The sequence below is a fragment of the Lichenostomus cassidix genome, chromosome 3, assembly GCF_008360975.1.
Source record: "Lichenostomus cassidix isolate B80296 chromosome 3, HeHo_3.0, whole genome shotgun sequence".
NCBI classification, from domain to species: Eukaryota; Metazoa; Chordata; class Aves; order Passeriformes; family Meliphagidae; genus Lichenostomus; species Lichenostomus cassidix.
Window position 1 is genome coordinate 101,571,691 of NC_139483.1, and position 22,456 is coordinate 101,594,146.

General features: G+C 41.1%; 1 protein-coding gene across 2 annotated transcripts in view; it reads left to right on the forward strand.

Annotated features, from left to right (window-relative positions):
- Nucleotides 1–4,866: 4,866 nt before the first annotated feature.
- Nucleotides 4,867–22,456, forward strand: part of VSNL1 (visinin like 1) — an 84,094-nt gene continuing 66,504 nt past the window's right edge. The window contains exon 1 of one of the 2 annotated variants that reach the window (XM_085056903.1): nucleotides 4,867–5,024. The gene's annotated coding sequence lies outside the window, so the exon portion shown is untranslated. Of the gene's footprint in view, nucleotides 5,025–5,761; nucleotides 5,896–22,456 lie in introns of those variants that run through there. The other variant, XM_085056904.1, reaches the window with a different exon arrangement.

The following is a 22,456-nucleotide window of genomic DNA, read 5'->3' on the forward strand; positions in this document are numbered from 1 at the left end:
TCCACGTCACCATTATACAATTTTAGCTAAGAAAATCACTCGCAGATCAAATAAGCAAACAGAGCCCCGTTGGAACATCCCAAGAGCACGTGACTAGCATGACTTCAGAGGAATTATTTTGTGTTTGTAAAAGTTCTGCCTTGAGCTTAATGGCAAAGGAAAGCTATGTTTAGGACATTTGTGGAAAATGAAATACTTCTACATTTTGTCATTCCTATCCTTCTAAACACTCATGATTTACTCAAAGATTATATTTCTCAGGTCCAGAATGTCAACCTTTTACTTCTGCTTGAGCAAATGCCTCAAGAAGAACAACTGGAACAGCTTCTGTGGGAAGCAGCCTACTGGACTGAAACCTGGGCTCATGCCATTTAGCTTTAGAGAGTTCATTTAGGTGCCTGAACTTAAATATTTCTTTTCTTGACTCTTGCTAGCCAGGTTTCCAGCCTGAATCACCCTATGACAGCTTCTTTGTGTTTTCATTGACATGAAAGGCAATGCAAACAAATAGACAAGTATTTAGCCATCAAATGTAGGATCTAAAGTTAGGCATTGCACACACTCCCCAGTTGTGACTGTATTATACAACATCGGAGATGATGTTACATAAATGGTATTTCCTTTGCATTTCATTCCATGAGCCTAAGAAATTGAAGATTATTAAATGCTCTCATTAATAAAAAGACTGAATTATAACTTATTTAGTTTGACACAAACAAAGGTGATCTGCACACAAGAAATCGCTACATTTCATAAAGAAGAAAAATTGGATTTATTTAGAAAGTAAGGACATTTTGTTTTATCTATATTCTTAGGGGCATTATTTAAAAATGAATGAGAGATGAAAATGAAAGATAATACATATATAAAAATGTCATTTTCATATAATCATCCATAGCACATTAAAGAAACAAGACAATCTACAGTCATTTTGAAAATGATAAAATCAGCCACACTCATTGTTTGCTGTTGAGTATCAAGAATCTCACCCTTTTCCAACTGCAGTGTGTTGCAGCAGCTTCATTTAATCACAGAGCCTTGAAGCAGCTCCCTTCTGCCAATCCTTGCAGCCGCATTGCTGCTTTCAGCTCCCCATCTAACAGACAAGTACATCTCAGTGTGCAAAAACTGCATCAAGGGAACACAGAAGGGTAAAAGGAAAATAATCCTTCAAAAGGCCTGGCAGAACATAAAGCATACAGCTAGAGATGTAGATATAGACTCAAATTCCTTCTAATTATAATTTTTCTGCTGTTGATTCTTGTAAAATACATACACAAATATATTCTTAGCAAGAATTGAGCATAAAAGAGAGAAGGGGAAATGCAACCCCCAAAATGGTATTCTGCACTTAAATTGGTGTCTGCAAAACAGGAGATCATGCTAAATTTAAAAAAAAAATCTCATTACCAGTAAGCCACCTGCTGAGATAGTGAGTCCTCTCAGAGACTACTGTGTCTTTTAATATTGAATTGTCTACTCTGCAGCATAGGAGGGAGAGAAAAAAGGAGAGGAGGATCCTCGATTCATTAGATTTTGAATTTCCCTCTGCAGATGCCTATCTATCTCCTTTGACAAGATTAGAGGCTTAGGGCCTCACTTGGCTTCTTTCAAAGGTATAAGCAGAACATTTAGGAGATTCAAAGCCTACAGGAGACCCATGTAAGCCATGGAAGATTGTAAAAGGAGTGGGTATCCACATTGTTATGCTATTCATTAATAAGCTGATAATTGTTATATTTACACTGTTCATTCTGATGGTAAAGTGAAAAAAAACATACACTTTCAACAGAAAACTTTGGGTCAGATCCTGACTTTTTCTAAATTGCTGTAGCTCCAATGTGAGTATTATGTTATTTAGGTTAAAAAACCATCTGAAGTTGCAACAATTAGTTGGCAACAATTAGTTGGAAACAATTAGTTTCATTTGCAAAATCCAAAGAACTGTACAGAAAGAAAGTGGAAAATTCTATCATTATCTATCTTGAGAAGCAAGTGTAGTGAATATAATTCTCCACAGTCTAAAATACATTTGCATAGATAAAAAATGAATGCTGAGGGGCTGAAAATGCCAATGATCTGAATTGGTAAAGTTTTACACCCAGCTTACAAAAGCCTTCAGTAACTGCATGCAGTGTAGGACAGTACAGTGTAAAACATGTCATAATAGCACATTCACTGGTAATGTCATTATTACCTTTCTATATGATAACCCCACGTATAGAATAATAGGTAATGCTTATTAAATTGTTGACCTACAGCAAATGAAACTTCTTCATGAGCATTTTTGACTAAGCACTAATAATACGGGTGGAGAGGTTTTAGATGTACATAAACACTTTTCAAATGGGATTTTGTATTGAATTGTTTCTGTGATGTAGTACATGTAAAACTAAGCCAGTTTTCTAGAATAATACCATAGAGGACCTCTTTTTTTGGATGAGCATCATGTTTTCAAATGCATTTGAAAATGCAATCTGAATAACCTGATTTTATATGCAATTACCTAAATGTAGACAGGGAAAGTCTTACATGAAAACACACTACACAGTATCTTCTGCCTAATCTACACGGTTTTTGTAGCTGGTGGGAATTCTGGCATTGAATTAGATTTTAAAAAGTATTTTTGACATAGAAAAAGTACTGTTTAAATGTGCTTTAGCCACTTTGGTTTTTTTTTTTTTTTTTTTAATTCAACCTATAATTTCTGCTTTTTGAGGGTAGGCATATGTTCAGCTTTTTGCAAAGGTGTGAAAAGGTGCATCATTTTTAAGTGCCAGTCACCAGCAAACAAGCAAGCCTAAAGGTAGCTTTCTACCAGCTTCCTGAGATATTGCTGCCTTGGCAGCTGTGGAAGAGCACGGCAAAACCCAGCTAATATACCAAGTAAATACCTGGGTTTAGAGCCACCACAGAGCTCTGCACCTCCTTAGCTATGGTGCTGCCACTAGAAGAGTTACAAAGATGAGATGAAGTCATGCAGTAACTGCAATATGGACACAATCAAAATAGGTCACACAGAATTAATGTTGCACTGTGATGGTAAAACACAAACTTATAAAGAACTCAGCAAGAGACAGAAAATATGAGGGAACAATGTGGTTAAAACTTAGAAGCAGATGTTACAGCACTCTAACTTTCATTATGCTAGAGATTATTATTAATGATGTGGCAGGCCAAGAAAGCAATGAGGTAGCAAAATATGAAGATGAAAGAAAATAATTTAAATTAATCAGAACAAATAAAACATGAATTTCAGAGATATCCAGTGGAGTGTATGACATCCAGTTTCTTTCTGCTAAGCCTGGAATGCAGCAAAATTTTTAGCATTTTCAGGCTGCATTTTTATGCATCTAGAAAACCAAAACATGAACTGAAGAGAGAATTGCACTGGAAAATTTTTTTTAAAAAGCACAAAATAATAAAATTGTTGCCTAACACAAAAAAAATAATTCTGGGACCAAAATTGGTGACTTTTGCGCATCACACACAAATAACTTATGAATTCTACTGTCTACATTAGCAAACAGAAAATACTGTCACTTCCTGAACATTTGTACACATCAGCTTCTGTTATAACTGAATTCTTTGGGCATTTCAGCAGTAAACTAAGAATTAAATCCACTTTTCATATATTAAACAATTTTCATCCTTTTATCTTTTATTTTGAAATAATGAGCAGATAGTTAAAAACAAGCATGATGTAATTTTTATATGCCATTATTTTGCCTTCCTTTCACCTCCTTGCTGTATCCATCTGCTTTCTGCAGTGTTGTGCTTAGGACATGCTAAATATGCTTAATTTATGTAAACAGCCAGTGACAGAACTTGCCATGCATGAAAGTAAACACTGATGTATGTCTCTGCCTTAAAAAGGACCTACAGTTACATGCTGTGCAGCGTCGTGTGAAGGAGCCCTGATCTTTTACTCCTACCACAACAGCAACTACTACAGTGACAGTGACAAAAGCGAGGGCAGGGCAGCATCAGTTGGGTTTTATACCAAAGGGCAAGACCAACTGAATTTCACATGGAAGGGCTGAACAACGTTGTAAAGCTAAATTATCTAACGTTAACTTCCATGATAGTATAAGAAGCTTATGGACAAGACCCACGGTGGAAGCGTGGCTTGCAGTGGAAGATGACGCTTACACATCCGCGTGACAGCTACAGGTGGCTCCGTGCATGGGACGCCAGTGCCATCACCTTGTACGTGAAAGGAGCCAGGTGGGGATTGGCCTCTTCTCCCAGGCAACTGGCGTTAGGAGGACAGTGTTGAGCTGTGCCAAGGGAGGTTTATGTTGGACATTAGGTAGAAAGTCTTCACCGAAAGGGTGATTAGATCTCAGAATGGACTGCCCAGGGAGGCGGTGGAGTCAACGTCCCTTGGTGCTTAAGGCAAGACTGGACATAGCGCTCAGTGCCATGGTCTGGTTGACAAGGTGGTGTTTGGTCACAGGTTGGACTCCATGATCTCAGAGGTCTTTTCCAACCTAACTGATTCTGCGATTCTGTGATCAGCCCGCGCCGCCGGCGCTGTCCCCGCACGCAGGGCGCACCACGGCTCCACGCGTGGAGCGAAGAAGCCGCCAAGCGAAGCGCAGCCCGCCGGGCAAGGCACGGACGACGCCGGGCACAGGAGCCCGCGCTCCGCTGCGAGTGGCGGCGAGGCCACCCGGCAGCGTCGGCGGCGGTGTCAGCGCGGACCCGCGGTGTCTCTGCCCGTCCCCGCGCGCTCCCGGCCCCGCGCCCCGCCCGCCCCGGGCTTCCCCCGCTCCCTCCCGCGCTGCCCCGGCCCGGCGCGCATGCTCGGAGCGCGGGGCGGCGCGCGGAGCGGCGGTCCTGCAGTGCGGGGCGGCGGCGGGCGGCGCGCGGGGCGGAGCGGGGGCGCGCACAGGAGCTGCGGCGCGAGCGGCGGCGGGCGCGCACCGAGGCGGCGCCGCGTGTCCCTCCGGCCCCAGCACCGCGGCGGGACCCCGGGCCCTGCGCCCTCCTCCGCACCGCGGACAGACCCCGCGCCCGCAGTAAGTGCGGGAGGGACCGGAGGGAAGGGGGGGAGCCGGGCTCCGCACCCGCGAGGTGCGGGAGAGAACCGGCCGGCGGGCTGCCCCGCGCCGGGCTTTTCCTCCCGGGAGGGCGGGCGGGATGGAGGCGCGGCGGGGCTGAGGAGGGGGCTGCGCGGCCTCGGCGCTCCTCATCGCTTGGGGATCGTCCTCACCGAGAAAGTTGGTGTGCGCGGTCGGTGTGCGGGAGTTGTTCTTCCACTGGCGAGACGGAGGGGAATCGTACCGTCAGTTATTTGCCATTAACTGTTGAGAGATGAGAGACCGAATCCCCCATCGATCCGGATATAAACACAGACAGCATCCAAAGGAAGAGCTGAGCTGTCGCGTAACAATTTGCGCTTGGAAACGTTTTGGTGGAAGCGGGAATCTTTGGCGTTCGTATTCGTTTGAAAAGCGATAGCGAAAAGGGCGTGATTTTTTTCCAGTAGGGAAAGGGAAAAAAAAAAAAAAAGGAAAAAAAAGACCGTGTGAAACCAAGCGCCAGAGCAGCCCTCGCAAGGTCATCACACCACGGGGAGGCAAAAGTGCTCCCGATCCATGCGATCGCTCTATCGCTTTTCTAACTGCCTGTAAGGGATGTTTTTATCGTTTAATTTATTTAACGCGCGAGGTGTTTGCAGGTGGGCGCGGGGTAGGTGCGGGGCGGAGGTGCCGCGCTCCTGCTATTTACTAGGGCATCAATCGGAGTGAAGATGGAGGTGGGAGGAGATAACAAAAGCTGGTGTGCGATCCTGGGCATCTCCCACACGAAGGCGTGAGAAGGAGGAGGGAAAGCAGACGGCAGGAGAGAGAATTTCATTTCCAAAGATCAAAACAAAAGGAGGAGCAGGTTGAGGCAGATCGTGAGCAGCCGGGGCGGAAAGCAAGGGAGGCGATTTCCGCGCTGACCCGAGCGGAGCGGAGTGCGGGGGCTCTGCGGGGGCCGGGATGTGCACGTCCGCGGAGGGAGGGAGGGAGGGAGCGCGGGCGGGGGCTGCCCGACCGGCGCAACTTTGCGCGCCAGCATCTCCTGGAAATAAGCTGCTCGCTCCTGGAGAGACGTGCCGTGTGTGTGGGGCGAGGGGAGGAAGCCCTGCCGCTACCCCGGGGGCTTCTCCCTCCTCTTCCAGCCCCCCGCCGGGAAGGATCGGATCCTAGCCGCGCGGTGCGGGGGGAGCGCGGTGCTCTGCGCTGCGGCGGGGGACGCTTCCCCAGCACCCGGGGTGCCCTGCCGGGACACGGGGACTCAGCGCCGTGCGGGGCCCTGCGGGCTTCCCAGCGGCGGCTGCTAAAAGGGACCCCAGCACTGCTGCCCTCCCGCACAGCCCGGTCCCCGGGCACCACTAGTCCCTCCGGCCCCGCCGCTCTCTGCCCTCTGCAGGGCTGCCCGTCCCGCCGGCTGCCCCGGTGCGAGGCTTCCCCCGCCCGCCCGGGGGTGTCCGCACCCTGCGGAGTCCCCCGCTCTCCCCACTGCCCCCACAAGGGAACGCCTCCCTCCCGCCCCAGCCGGGAGGTCCCCTTCCTGCATGAAGCCACCTGCAAGGTTCCCCTCACTCCAACTTTGCATCCTGTCCCCAATGCCATGAGCCTGTCCTCCGCTGAGTGTCCCGCCGGCACCTCCCTGACTTGCCCCAGCCCGGGCTGGCTGCTCCGACCTCCGGCGTGCGGAGAAGCCGTCGGAGATTGGGAGGGAGAGGGGAAGGGGGGGTTGATCTTACGCAACTGCAGACCCTCCACTTCCCCGCCCCTGGAGGAGCCGGTTCAGGGGCTTTCGGAGGTGGGACGGAGCTCTCCGCCTTCCTCGGGCGAGGGGCAGCTGGAGCCGGAGCGGGCGGAGCTAACGCAGCCGCGCAGGTACCGCGCTCCCAAATCCCGCACAACCCGGAGCAGTGCAGCAAGGCGGGGAGGGGGCTTACCTGCACTGCCAAGCTTTTCGGCTGACAAGGAAACGTGCAGATAACAGGGTGATGAAAACACCTGCCCTTTTCATTAAAATTGAGAGGTGATTACTTGGGCATTAGAACTGTAGCAAATGATCAAAAGGCCAAATATATGAATAAATTCTGTCTTCTTGTACAGAAGATGTTAATGTAACAGATGGGTTTAAGAGATACAGCTACTTCTCCCAACAATTCTGCTGGCAAAATGTTTTTAGCAATGTTTTGTTGTTAGCGTGCCTGTGGATGGACGGTTTCTTCCTTCATATATTGGAAAGTTCAGATCTCAGAGGTATCAACATCTCTTTATGAAGAATAAAAAGATGTACGTATTTTATAACCAGAATAGGATGTGCAACAGACTCATCACAGAGAAAAATAAGTGTATGTGGAAGCTCAGTCTTTGTAAAATATATAATTGCTGTCCGTTTCAGAATGTGTGCTTACTAGTAGTTGTGACACATTTTCAGAGTCATTAGTTTTCACTACTGCCCTATTCCTTGACAGAATGCCTTTCCTTTTAAAAGAACATAGTTCATTTAAGAACATCAGTTTGCTTGAAAGATCTTCTAGTACAGTGCTTGAACAGCACAATCCATTTCAGGTTTGTGGACTGCAATCAATTCTAATTAAAACTTTAATTATGTTTTTTGCCATTCAAACAAAGCATGAAGTAGTCTGGGCTAATGTTGCTGTCAAGGAAAAGTAAGGAAACACATTCTTCTTCTTGGTTATGTGTTATCCCTGCCTTTTAATTAAGGACTGAATCCTTATCTTGTTATTTATCCACAAACTTTTATGGCGGAGGGCTGCATTATTTAAACAGTTTTCTACGTTGCCCTGTCTCCTTGCCCCATACAAAAATATACCTGCACACAGAATTACACCAGTGATTTTTCAACGTGCTTCATGTTCTGGTACGTCCAGCTATTGCCAGCACATCAGCTGTGTCGTCAGGCGACATCTACTCTGGAGTATCACAGTTATGTAACTCGCAACACAGAGCAAATGCCGGAGATGTCTCCACTGCTGTCGGTCTCGTGTGGCTCCCTGTGTGCCTTCCCCTGGTGTATTGTACCAGAAGAGTCCTGGCTGATACCTCACTACAGCACCAGCCAGAAGGAAAACTGTGCTCTGGCCAGAATGATGAGGTGAAGTCTGACTGGGATGTGCTGGGGCAGGGCAGAGCAGAGCAGAAGGAATCAGGCTGGCTGTGCAGGATGGAAGCAGTGCAGTGCGCTGATTTTGGTGCTGTTTGGAAAAGGTGCCACGTGTCCCAGGATGCGACATCCTGCTGACTGCAGCACGTCTGGGGTGTGGGGGGATCCCGACATGGCTTCCAGCAGAGTCCTGCTCGAGGGCTGCAGCACTGTTGTGGTGCCACAGGCCTCTTGATTTTTCTCTCCATCTATACATTCAATATAGCTGCAGGAAGGCTCCAAATCTAAGGATACAGGTTCCCTTAACTAACAAATGAACGTGGAGAACCTTGTGTGTGATTCTGTAATTGTTTACATTTCAAGCTGTTGTCCTGGTTCTGTTTTTCAGTTTAGGAATTCTAATGTTATGTCTGTCTGCATAAAGGATTCCTAAGCTTCTTTATATTGTATCTGTGCCTCATGCTCCTATTTTAGGTATTCAGTTTTGTCAACTTTTGCAGATTTCCATAGATTTCCAGAATTTTATGTCAGTTGGCCAAAAAGTGCTGGCTCATCTTCTAATTGTGTATCAAACAGCAATGTGCACTAATTGAAGACAGCATTGGAAAATTTAAAATGTGGTAGACAAATTTGGTTTTAAAGTACTAGGAATTGAAACACATAGCATTTACCCTGAGTAACTGTGCTCCTTGTCTGTGGTGTTAAACATTGTCAGCACCACTCTTCATCCTTTTGTTTTTAATAAGTATTGTTTTACCAGTGTGCATTTCCTTTCCTTTAACTTTGGCTTACATTAACAGAGAAAAGCAACTGTGTGATTTTCCCGTGTTATTATATATATGACTGATTTTGACTCAGACTACTCTGTAATGAGTCTAGACCATTTAATCTGTTCCCATTTTCTTTTGGGTCACTGTTACCTGAATTTGCACACCTTTTGCATTCTCTACATCCTTGTACTTTTTCTTTCTTCCTTCAGAGTGTAATTTTATTCCTTCTTTTTGTGTTCATTCATTGCATCTTTGGATCACTTTCCTCCTTACCCATTATCTTCTTTGCTATTTATTTCTTTATTGGGAAAGACCATGGTTTACTCCATACCTTCTCTCCATGGCATTGCTGAAAGCACTGTGTTGTACAGGAATAAAGCACCAACAGGGAAGGCTGTGAGCATTTGCAGTGCTGGAAGATGTGAGGATCCAGATCGGCTCCCATCACAGGGCGGCGCTTTCTTACCTCAACTCCAACTCTTTATTCATAGAGAGAGAGAATCTTATCTTTTGAATTTTGTATTTTTGGTCTGAAAATAATAGCTATAAACCTTTTTTAAAGAAGATTAAAGAGATGATATAAAGGATACTTGTTCGTGAAATACAAAATCTCGGGGTGGTCCTACAAATCCATGTTGCTTTTTAAGTTACAAAGTGCTAAGAATATATATACGCATTTCTTCTTTTTTAACTATGTGGATGTTATACACAGGGTCTCTGCTTTCAAGAGCTTTTCCACATTTGGATGTGGATGTGACCCAATGGACAATAATACACATGTAGGAAATTAAGGCAAATTATTAGAGAGGGTTTCATAGATGAAAGTTGAAAAAAGTGAGTAGTTTCAAGGAGACAGTTGAAGGAGAAAAAGATAAAAATCACTTGACAGTCAAATTCACTGATGTGTTTATAAAAATATCAAGCTGTTTTTTCTTTGTGATTATTCCCCTGAGGAAAGTAAGGAACAGAATATGTTCTGTCAAAGAACTTGTAAAACCACATCTAATTGAAATAAATGGTGCTCCTTGGGAGTAAAAGGACAACTGCATCTTTTGTTGAACTAAGCATGATGTATTCTAAAATTATGATATCAAGGACAGAAGAATAAGTATTACAGATATTATTGAAGATTTTCTCCCTGAAATAAACCCTGAAAGTCACATTTTCAATCCCAGAGTGTAAAAATTTAATGGAATTTATTTTAATTTTCCCAGTTTCACTGTTTTGAAAAAGCAGGAGTTTGTTACATTCTTGAGTTTGTCAACAACTTATGAGTTTCAAAGTAATGAGAAGTGATAAATTGAGATTACCAAATGGATCTTTTAAGATAATTGTAATAAAATAATTTCTTAATAAGATAGAGAGTTTTAGAATCACTTTGTCATCACAAAGCTATTTGAGAAAAATTATCTGCACAATCCACATTTAAAAAGTCTGAATTGATATGCAGGAAGAAGACAGGATGTAATGCTGATTCTTATAGCTTTTACACTAATACATATATGAGATACTAAACTTTTTGGTTAAAATGACCTTTAATCACTTCTGGCTTAAAGCAGATTTAATTTTAAATAATTGATGATTTCAGAGAAGCATCATTTTTTTTATGCAGCACGACTAAATACCACAAAGAATTGTTTTACTTATTTCTTGTTCACTAAATTAGATTTTCTCAAAGTTCATTTATGAAAAGATGTAAAAACTGAGATCCATAATGGTAAGACTTGCAAGTGGTGTTGAGAAATTTTGTTTTTTGGTCCTATTGAGGTATTTTCATGCAGTAGTTAGGCATAAAAATAGTATAATTTTAACTCCTAATGAGTTGAATCAACCAGTATAATAACAACCAATGGGATTACCTTGGTTGTTCAAACTTTGTACAAGTCAAAATGTATACTCAGGGGGAAAACAAGTTGTGACAGTAATTTGCAGAAATTTTAGACTAATAAATATAAGGCTCTAAAACTTTTGATGAAAATGACTTTTATTAGTTTTAACTTGTGGCTAAATAGAAAGTTATATTCTAGAGATGAATGCTTTAAGATTCATAAGTGTTTAACTCTGCAAGGGAGATTAATGAGCATTTTAATCATGTCTAGCAGAGTCCACAGCATTTGACTCAGCAGTGCCTCTACCCTCCTCTTCATGAAATACATCCAGATTTTGGGGGGAAAAAGAAATCAATCTTGATTTAAAGACTGAAGAATGGAAAATGTATCTCTGTTCTCTTTAAGCTTTTTTAGTAATTATCCTTAGTGTTAAAATGTCTTGGTTCTGGACTGCATTATGAGTTCTTGAACCCATCAATCCCCTAAGTAGTTGAAAAAAAATCTTAAATAAATCAGCTGTTGAGCCAGGTGTGTGTAGTGTACCTATGACTTGATTTTAATATCTAAAAGTAATTTCAAACAGATAATATGTTACTGAAATTTATTTTTTAAATGAAAGTTTGGTGTTCCACCTCATAGAAAATATTTTTACTCAAAAGTAGATATTAAATCATTCGCTGTAAGGTGGAATAAAATAGCAGTGAGGAGACGTGAAAATTATCCTTTTTCTGGACTGCATTTTGAGAGTATATGAGATTTGATTAGACTTTATTCAGAATGGAGTAGTCTAAAATTAGAAAATCTTGTTTATAAAAGCTCTTACAATACAGCATATTTCTCTGTACTCTTATCTGCTATATTTAGAATTACAAAGTAACAGAAGACAGAGAATTAAATCTGAGATATTAGTTAGTAGTTAGAATTAAAATGCTTTTGTTTTTTAGTAGAAGTTGATATATGTAGAGAAAAAGTTAAGGTTTTCTAAAGTTAGTGAACGTGAACATTTTTACAGGTTTTTAGCGCTGAAAATAAAATGAGCTTAAATAATGAATAATATTGCAAAAAGTTATTTGTGCAAATATTGCTAGCATCCAGCACATATCCAGTCAATCTCATTATAGTTGATGTTCTTTCATTACACCAGAACATATACTGTATTTTTAAGCAGTCATTTTTCCTTTTAAATATAATTTTTTAAAAACCATACAAATGAGTACCAACATTCATGAATGGTCTTGAAATGTGTGTTTTGAATGGCATAAAAGGCTTTCAGTTAGGAAGTATGATAGCCTGAAAAGGGATTTTAGTTTGATGTTTAAAACATCTGATGATACTGATGAATTTTGCAAACCAGAGTGACTTACACAAAAGGACTGCATTTTCAAATGCCTAACGAAGTTTGACTCGTATTTTTCACTTTTTTTCTTTCTTTCTTTTTTACTTTTTTTTTTTTTTTTTAGGTTGGACTTTTGTTGTTGTTTTATTGGTTTTTTTTAATCTGACTGGATATCTTACATCAACCACATTGAAAGGTTGAACAATGCTCTAAAAAGAGCTCCAGTTGACTTGGGATTTGGTCCCTATCATCCATGCAGAGTGAGAAAGTTTAGAAGAATAGTATGAAATTAGTATGTTACATGTTCTACCTTGTTAAAACTTTATATCATGCATCCTTAAATAAAGAGAGTCAAATAATCACAAACTGTTTTTTTCCATATGCATAAAAGTATATAAAATATTCTTGCCTCCTTCTGGGGGTGAAATCCTAACAACACAGCTGTATTACTGAAATACCAAAGTGCTTGACAGAAGTAGCTTCTAAGACTCCATTTTCCTCCTCAGGTATGGTAAGAAGATGACAGAGTAGCCTTGATCATTCTGTGTAAATAGGTTTTGTTCGCAAGAGTTGTTCCCCAAATTGGGTGAGTCCTTAGCTACTTAGTTCAGTGGCTATTGTTTATTCATTTTAATTCCTCTTTGGGAAAAAAGGATGGTTGGAAGGAGTTATGATGTTTTACATTTTTCTAAAGTGTCTGCCACCAAGAGGTGCTACTGGAACACAGATCAGTAAGTAACACTTGTTTCTGTCTGGTTTAAGAGGTGAATATTACTCAATCAGGCTTTCCACTCTGTTATACAAGGATGTAATCCTGAAGTGTCAACAGATACTAACTGCCTCATGTCTTATCTCATCCTTAGCTTTTACTGATCCCCTTTTCCCTCCCTCTCTGCCTCTGCTTCTTGTCTGATTCTGCTCCAAAGGTCTCCTGTTGTCTAAGAGTCTCCCTCTCCCTGATGATCTGGACTGAGCGTGTTTAACCATCGTGGATGCCTCCTTCATCTTGCATTTTAGCTGTGGTTTTGTGTTTGTTTTTTAAACTGTGATCTTTATGAAACAAGGATCTGGCCTTTGCATATGTTCTAGAAAGTGCAGCTGTATGTACAGCAATGTAAGGGTAAATATTTCTATTAAAATTAGAACAACATGCAAGATATATACTGTACCTCCAGCCTGTGCAGAAAGATAAGGTATATGTACAGGGATTTCATGGAGTGACTTTGAACCAATCCATGCCTGATAGCAGTGGCTGGGTATGTCTTCTGTAGAGCTAATTAGGATATATTCATAATGCTCTGCTTCACCCCACTGGGGCTGTTCACAGTGGCAAAGCCAGAGAGTTGGAGGCTGGCTGAGACATACACTGTTCTCCAGCTGTTGGGCTGTAGTGTAGATACACCCTAGTATCTGTTTAGAATATGTCCTAAACATCTGGGTTTGTATCTAGATATCTCTAGATATGTACGAGGTTTCTGGTATTTTCAAAGAGAAGTCTGTAAGGAGTCACAGCACGATGTAAACAGATGTTGAGTACAGCTGGATTCTTTCTGTGTGTCTGTCTGCTTTTTCTGTTGAATTGCTCTCTGCAGTGCCTTAACTGTATCATAGTGCAAGACCCAAGATCCTTGTAAATCTGCATAGTAGAAACACAGCCTATGTATTTCTTCTTTTTTTTCCTGGGTGTGGAGAGTTGGGGTAGGAAGATTCAATATAGGAGACTGAAATTGTCACAATAATTTACCATAACATACTCATGGTTTTCATTCCTTCAAAATGCTAAAAATAGTTCTGTTTTATGTACCTATTATCTAATGCCATAGTATCTACATTGTTAATTTGCTTAACCTAATATATCAATGCAAGTCCTTCAGTTACAAAGCAGTTTGCTTTCTCTGGATGAGCATGAGCCAGAGAGCTGTTGGCTAGTTACTTCTGTTGTTTGTGAGATACATTATTTTAGGTTATTACCTCCTTCAAATATTTGTAATCAGCTGTAGATTTTTTTCATAATGTGCAAATATATGTGATTACAATGTAACAAGGTTCTGAATTGTTGCATGAGAAATCCATGGTATATATAAAGTACAAGAGTATTTTTTATTTCAGTATCAAACTGTCCTATTATTACATTGTATTGCTGTTTTAATGTTGCTGAAATACAGCCAGTCAAATTAAAATAAAAAAAAAAATAACCCTGCCACTTTATGTGCTTCAAATATATGAAAAATAACTGTCTGACTATGACTTGAGTTTTAGTGGGTGTCTTGCATTGCATAGTCGTCTGAGGAGGAGCCAGAGATATTTTTAAAATTGCTCTTTCTTCCATATAAATTGCAAGGTCTTGCAGTATGTGACTCATTTCAGCTGCTAGCGTCTCCCTGTTGCCAACAGGAGTGTATTAGTGAAGACCAATAACAATATATCAATGTCAGCTCATCTCCAGATAAAAGAAAGGGTTCATGAAATGTTCAAGGTTGTTCTGGTGTTGTATGTAACAGAGATAGCTGGAGATTGTAATTCGCAGTATTTCCCAGTAAACCAAACTATTTACTGTTGACAGCATTGATATATTCAGGTCTTCAGCATCTGAAACTGTGTGAGACAACTAATGTGTTCCTTTATTTTTGCATCTGCATTTTGTCACTCAGTAACTTAAAAGACTCTCAATTCTATGAAGACCTAAGACCTACACAGCAGCTTGCAGCCCTTTAAGTCTTGTATTTCTGTTTTCCTTCAAGAAGTCTGTAGAAATTAGCATTTTTGGTTTGTTCTGAATGAACAAAGTTAGTAGTATCACTCTGGACACTTGACTAATGAGGTACTCCCATACAAACATTGAATCTGTGAGAAGCAAACAAAGAAAAAAAGGTAGCAAATTCATACAAGTTATAGAAACAAAGTCACTGTCTGACAACTGTGCGGTGCTGGTTTGCCATTCTTCAAAAATACAAATTACAGTAAAATGAGTTAGATGTGGTTGTACAGTGAAAAGAAATGTATGCCATCAGTAGGCAGTGGCATTAGCCCTGTTGACAAACACGGACATCAGGAAATCTTTAGGAAAACATGGAAGGATGGCTTGATGGTCATTATTAAAAATTCCCATGGAGTTAAATGTGAAATGGAGGTTTCTGGATCAATCCCAGCCTGAAGTAGCTGGACCAAAGTCCAAGGCAGTACAAATGTAAGGACTCATTCTGTGAGCTGATCTATCTGATCCCTACCTGAAAAAATTGGATCAAGGAATGGTTTTGAAAAGTTCAAAGTACATGTTTAACTACCAAAACACTTGTGTGAGTGGCTAGATTTAAATACATGGGGAAATCTGTTGCTTTGAACACACAGAGTTGACTAGAAATGTAGGTGTAAGTGTTCAGCAAGCTCATAGCCTAAAGAAGATGAGACTCGGGAAAAGGAGAAGGTGTGATCATGAATCATGTCAGAGATGTAGGCAGCATCAGATCTGCGAGGATTTCAGTGCTAGGGAGATCCATTTAAAATGAATCAAAAAGGAAGGGGAGCAAGGAAAAGGAGTAGGATAACATTTGAAGATAGCAGAAGGCAAAGGTGTCAACATCTAGGAAAGACTGAGTGGAAAGTCTCTCACAAAAAGGGTGATTAATACACTACCTACTAACAGATTCACCACTTTTCATGATTTTTAGGTGTGGTTTTTTAGCTGCAAAGAAAACTTTGCAGGGAAAATCTGAATTTGCAGGAAACATTGAATTTAATGGTAAATCTGTCTGATTCTTGCCACTTTTCTCTGAACTGCTTCTTCAGCTGTAATGACAGACAAGCTGTATCAGAACTGTGCTGGGGCAGAAGCATCTGAGTTAGGTGCTCAGAGGAAGCCCCTCCTGAGCTGCCAACGACTACCTGAGCTGTGATAACTTTTCTTATTCTGTGTGTCAGATGGGTGACAGATGTAGCTGTTGGAGACAGGGAAGGAGATTTGAGATGGTTTTCAGTCACATACAAGTCCTAAAAATGACCACAGAAACACCCCTAGTGCAGGCTCTCTCTTGCAGTTCTGCGTGGGTGCAGGGGAATTTGCTCATCCAAAGACATTTGGGACATGAAACTAAGTAGGGAGAAGGACTGAAAAATAAAATGTGAAGTATTTGCATAAGACTTTATATGTTCTCTCATCATATGATTCATTGATCTTATGACTGAACAGCTGCTCTTAAAAATTTTGCTTTTCTGAAGTAAAAACCTGTTTGGAGAACTGATTTTGAAGTATTTACGTGACAAGCTGCTCATTGTTTTGCATTTGTATTTATGTGCCATGTAATTTTTCACTGCTGATGTCAGTTTTGAATGGGATGTGACAAGTACAGTATTGGCAAATTTATAGAATTTAATGCAATTTCATTCACGTAGTATTACGTGATGATACAGAAGGCAGAAACATACCTTGTTCACGAGCTTTTAGAAAATTAATGGCAAAGCAGAGGATGGAATCCCAAACCCTAATTTTCAGAGAATTGTAGACCCTATTTTACCCATGTGCTCAACCACAGGCTATAAATGAAGTTCCTGTCAAGGGAGTAGGTCAGTTAGCACTGATAAATTGAAAGAGGCTGGACAAATCCTCAAAAATTTTCTAGTTGTTACAAGTCAAGGTGGAAAAACATTTGACAACTGTGTAAATTTTTCATCTCTTAAGTATTTCAGTGCCATACATCAGTAAAGGCCAACCTCTACATCAAGATAGTTGTTCATACAGTTTAGGTATCATTGCCATACTGATGATTGTCTTCTCTCAGTGAGATAAGTAGTACAAGGTTTGCTGGTGGAGTAACCACATCTGGGGTTTTGAAAGAATGAAGATTCAGGACTAGAAATTTGGATGAAGGGTGTCCCATTGGACTGTTTGCCCCAAGTGAATTGTGATGTCTGACTGCTCCAGCACCAGGTGATTTACATTCCTGGCAGCAGGAACAGGAACATGGCACCAACTTGAGCTGAGCTCTCTATCCTGCCCAACCCAGCATTTCCTGGCAGGCTTCTATGGTCACATCTGCTAGAAAGGGAAGTTTCCCCTGTTGCCTCACTTTCCTATTACCCTTCCCTTGTTCTTTTGTGGTTTAGCTCACCCAAACGACCCTTTATTTTCTTTTTCTGGGTGAAGTGGCATGACCAATTTTTTCTTATCTACCTTGCGCATGGCCACTCAAATCCTGGGATATATGCAAGACATTAGGCAAGGAGATCTTTCCAAAAATGAATGTGGTTCTTTGGAGAGGATAACCTTTTCTGGCAGCAGAACTGGATTGTGTCAGATTGAAATCAGTGTGTAATCATCCCATGGTGCAATGGGAGCAATAGGGAGTTGTGATCATTGTCTGCCTGTGACCTGTTCCTGTGGCTTGGCTTTCCACTTGGCTCTCTGAGGTACTTGGTAGGAAGTGAAACATTGCAGTTTAGTAATATTGTCAAATCTTATAAATTCTTACAGGAGCCAGCACTGGTGTGTAGTAGATGAGCTAAAAATGTAACAAAAGTGTTACATAATAATAGTAAATAATAAGTAATAAATATTGTAGACCTTAAATTTAAATCATTAATATCACCACCAGTCTGATTTTGGAATGTTTATAAAGTGGAAATAGGTGAGTATTTACATGTGTCCCAGTTTCTTGTGCTTTTGCTGGTGAGATCTGTTGGGTGGTGTTGAGATAATGATGATCCACTTGGACTAAAGCTGATGAAGAGTAAACTGCAGAGCATGGACTGGGCTCTTTAAGTAGATAGTGAGGAGGTGCAACTCTCCGTTATCTCTGGGTTTTAATTACATTGGATTAATTGCATCATTATATTGCATTTACATGCAATTCTTATGTCAGTTTTAATTATTAGTTTAGTATTAGTCCTTGACATATATTTCCTTCTTAGGCTTTTGCATAAAAAAATACAGCTGTGAACATGCTCATTGCACATGCACACAAGGTTGTCAAGGTACTATGAAAAAATAAGGTCAGACCAGTTTCTCATTTGGATTTGAAGTGATCCTTTAGAAAGAAGCATGAGACTGAGCCATGTGCTTTGTACCATACAGCTAAATGGTAAAGCTTTCCTATAATGTACAGCCAAATTCCATCTTTGACAAGCTTTGTAGCTTTTCCCCTTGGACATGTGAAGCATTACCTGGAAATCAGTTTGACTGCAAATGAACAGAAATGTGAAGATTTCTCAGTACTGTGCAGAGAACAGGCGTAACCAGTTACATTCTGCTAATCCATGGGTTGTGCCCGAGATTTGTCACTGCAGTAAGAGCTGGCAGGAGTGGTTATTATCTGCTCTTGCTTATTTCAGAGGGGCATGGGTGTGACAGTGTAAAGACCAAGATGTGGTAAAAATAGCATTTTTAAAAATACTACAGCTGAAGAAAATGAAAGGTATATATTTTATATGGAATGGTCCATAACATGTGTGCTTCCTGTTTTTCCTTTGAAAAACCCCTTATTTCTTTGGCCAGTTGTGGGTGATCATTACTTCCTATTTATTATTATGGGAAAATATTTTAAAATTGAGTCATTTGAGCACCAATCATGCTGGATATAAGCCAATTCAACTCCATCAGGCTCCATCAAGTTGTTACTAATTGTAGTCAGCCAAGTCCACATTATGGAAGACATAAAAAGGAAATCTGCCACATGTAAGATTTGGTTGTACAATTTTTTTTCAGGACATCAAGACTCAGGAGCTCGTACAGCAAATCTTCCAGCATAGGTGTGTATTCTAAAAGTAGAACTGCAAAGTCTGTTTGTTTTTCAACAAAAGAACTTGCCAGTTTTATTCTGCTCCTGTAGCTTCAGACTGTTCTATGGGACTTTTTATCGCTCTAAACAAAAGAGTTAAATGTATGCTTCAGCTGTAGTGGGACTCTGCTTTGGCTGGAACAGCCCTCCATCCCATGGCTAGCTGAAAAGGCTCAGTCACTTGGTACTTCACTTATTTTTTCTGCCAGTAGCTCTTTGACAGCACATGCCTTCATGTGTCACTGCAGTATAACTTGTTCCCAGGGGAGCAGATGAACAAGCAGGGAGGAAATGATCATCCTGCTTCTCTTCCCGGGCAGCTTGCATCGATTAGTAGGCAAGGCTGCTCCCTGCACTCTGCCATTCCTGCAAGGATTTTCCATATCTGTTTTCCACTCAGCTAAAATCAAAACAAGCTGCAAGTGGTGGAAAGGCAGAATATGGCTGTTGGGAAGTGGCAAGCAGCCCTTACTATGGTGAGCAGATGAAGTAGCTGTTCAAGAAGATTGTGATTGGAATATACTCACTAGCATGAAGCTTACTCAACCTGTCTCAATTTTTTCTCATTATCAGATGGTTTCTTCTTGTTTTGTGTCAGGTAATAATCCCCTGTGCATCTGCATTGCATGTATTACCTTATGTCTAGACTGCTTTTGACTGGAAAAAATATTTTCTTGGCTAGGAAGTGGGTGTTGTGAAGTGAAGCACAGAGGATGCTGCTGAGGTCCTGTTTGTGCATCTGGTATAGGCACAGCCAGCCAGTATCAGGTGTCTGCCTTGGGCTGTCTGGGGAGAGCTGTCCTGGGGACAGAGCCAGGAGCTGGGGCAGTGCCAAAATCCAGTGCACAACTCACCTCAGCACCCACCCTTCAGTGACAACGGGCACCTGCCACGAAGGCCCTCCAAGAGAATGGAAACCTGAAGACTGCACAGACAGCTTGAATGATGACCCTTTTTTTCCTAAGATATGAATGTTCCACACAAGTTATGCCCAGGCCACAAGTTTAACCTTGCATTTTCCCCAAGGTCTGTGTGAACCTTGGAGGAAAAATTTCATGCTCTTCTGGGTCACACACAAACTCAGGATATTGTGCCATTACCTCTGCTCTGTAAGTTGTCTCTGGGAGAGCCTAACTTACATTTACCTACACTATTCATGAAGGAATTTGCAAATCTACCTCCTACATCTGTGCAGAACCTCCATATGCTATAGTGCAGAGTATATAAAGTTTAAAAAGTATTCAGCACCAGTGTGCATAGCTTGTGCAGGAATTTAGGGATCTGTGGGGATTCTTTTAAAGTAGATTTAACTTAATTTAATTTAAATATTAAAAAAAAAGATTCTACAGCTCACTGCAGAATCTTTAACTCTTTTAATTATTTTTATGTGGTAATTATCCTTCCAGTGTGTAATGCTTTGGACTGCAGCAGACTTTTCCACTAGACCAGGTTGCAAAATGCCCCATGCAGCTTGGTCTTGAACTCTTTTAGGGATGGGACATCCACAGCTTCTCTGAGCAACCTGTTTCAGGCTTCACCACTCTCACAATAAAGAATTCTACTACTGATTATCCATTATAAGAATTAATAAATAATATTAAATTTATTATTGTTAATAACTAGGTCCATGTATCTTATCAATTCTATAAGGGAGACCTTATAGCAGCCTTCCCATACCAAAAGGGGTAAAGCTGGAGAGAGAACTTTTACAAGGGTGTGGGGTGGTGGGACAAGGGGTAATGACTTTAAACTTAAAGAAGACATGTTTAGATTAGGTATTAGGCAGAATTTTTTCACTATGAGCATGGAGAGACAATGTAATGGTTGCCCAGAGAAGTATAGGCATGTTCGTACTTATTGAATCATTAGAAGTGTTTGAAGGAATTACAGAAACTTGAAAAATGCCAGTTACCAAGGTGTAAAAGTAGTTCTCTTTCTATGTAAGAATAGAAAGCTAAGCCTGAGACTGAAAACACAGCTCCATAAATGGTCTTACTGCACATCGTGTTCCTACCCACAAAATCCAGGATGCAATTACCTGGCTTTATTAGGCACAAAAGAAGGGCTGTCCCAGGAAGAAATTACCTCATCCCGAGGCTGGAACTAGGACAAAACTCCCTGATCCTGAGAAAGGTGTATTTACCTTTCTCAGGGTTTCCTTGCTGCTCCTGAGGCAATTGGTGGTTAGCATCTCCATTTTGTCTCAGTGGCACAGTCAGCCTCAGTTCTTTTTCCAAAAGCTTGAAATGCCACCTTGTGACCCGTGGAGCTTGCTGCTTGGTAAGCGAAGCTTGACGGACAGCCTACGCTGTTTCCAGGGTGTAGGAAACATTAGGAAATACTGACAAGATCAGTGTGATGAAATAAATAGTATTCTCCAGCTGCTCTTCGTCTTACTTTGAAAACATTACTTTTTATGGCCACAGATTTTCCAGTGGGAAACACTGAATACAGTTCAGGACCAGCTTTATCTAGGCTTCTACTGGTCCTAACTCCAAGAAGCTATTTGGCTCCTTGTGATATGATAGTATTAGAATTAATTCTGGTTTCTGATAGAAAAATCATTCCTGAATTAGTGCTTAAGGCTGCTAATGTTAGTGCTGCATTAGAGATCCACATCAGCATTTTGCTGCATAAATAACTGTTGCATTACATCTGTATCTAATATCCTATCTAAAGTATAGCATTTGTGGCCCATTTAATGGTATTTGGTTATCTAAAAAGTGCTCTGTCAGAGCTTACTGTAGGTATCTAGGTGGTGGATGTAGTGTTGCTATTTATATCATAGTGCTCTACAAATATTAATAATACTGTGCTTCAGAGTGAGCTATAGCCATAAACCTGTAAAATAACTCCCCACAGTTCATCTTGATAGTCTGTTGAAATTGGACTGCTCTGACTATACCCCCTTCAGGCTCACTGCCAATCTCATATTTTATCCTGAAATTCCGCAAGGAGACACTCAAAATAAACACTACTCTAGCAACTGCTTGAATTATACTTAAGGCAGTAACAAGCATTGGTTTCACTTTAGCCTCTCTGTGGCTTTCTCGAAAATCCATGAAGTTTGACCTTTTGAATACATTTTGCTCTTATTTTTCCCCCCTGTTGACTGCAGTAGGAACTGAATGAGCATAGCTGGGAAGGGAATGTGTATATCATAGATGCTAACCTGTTATGACTAAATTATCCCTGTTAGCCCCACGTTGCCCAGCACCAGGAACTTAATACAGTGCATATCTCCTCACTAGCTTGCTTTCAGAGTAGAAAAATACAGCTATTAGATTTGCTTTTGAGTTTTCTTAGGAGGGGAAAAAAAAAGGCAAGCTAGAAATTACAGTATTATTCCAGGCACCATTTCAGAGATGTTCTGCTTTTTGTTCTGGAAATGCTTTTTCTTTGCTTCTTTTGAAAATAGCTGATCTTGTAAGTCACTATTAAGGCCTAAAGGTGATCAAAATAGCCCATCACCAAGGTCACTATACCCTTGAATCAGACAGGTTTGCTAATTTTAAGCTTCTGTGTTTTCCAGAAGGTAATGTGTTTGGCAAGAATAGAAGAGGTAGAATGTGGGATTGGGACAATATGAATGTTCACACATCGCTGCCA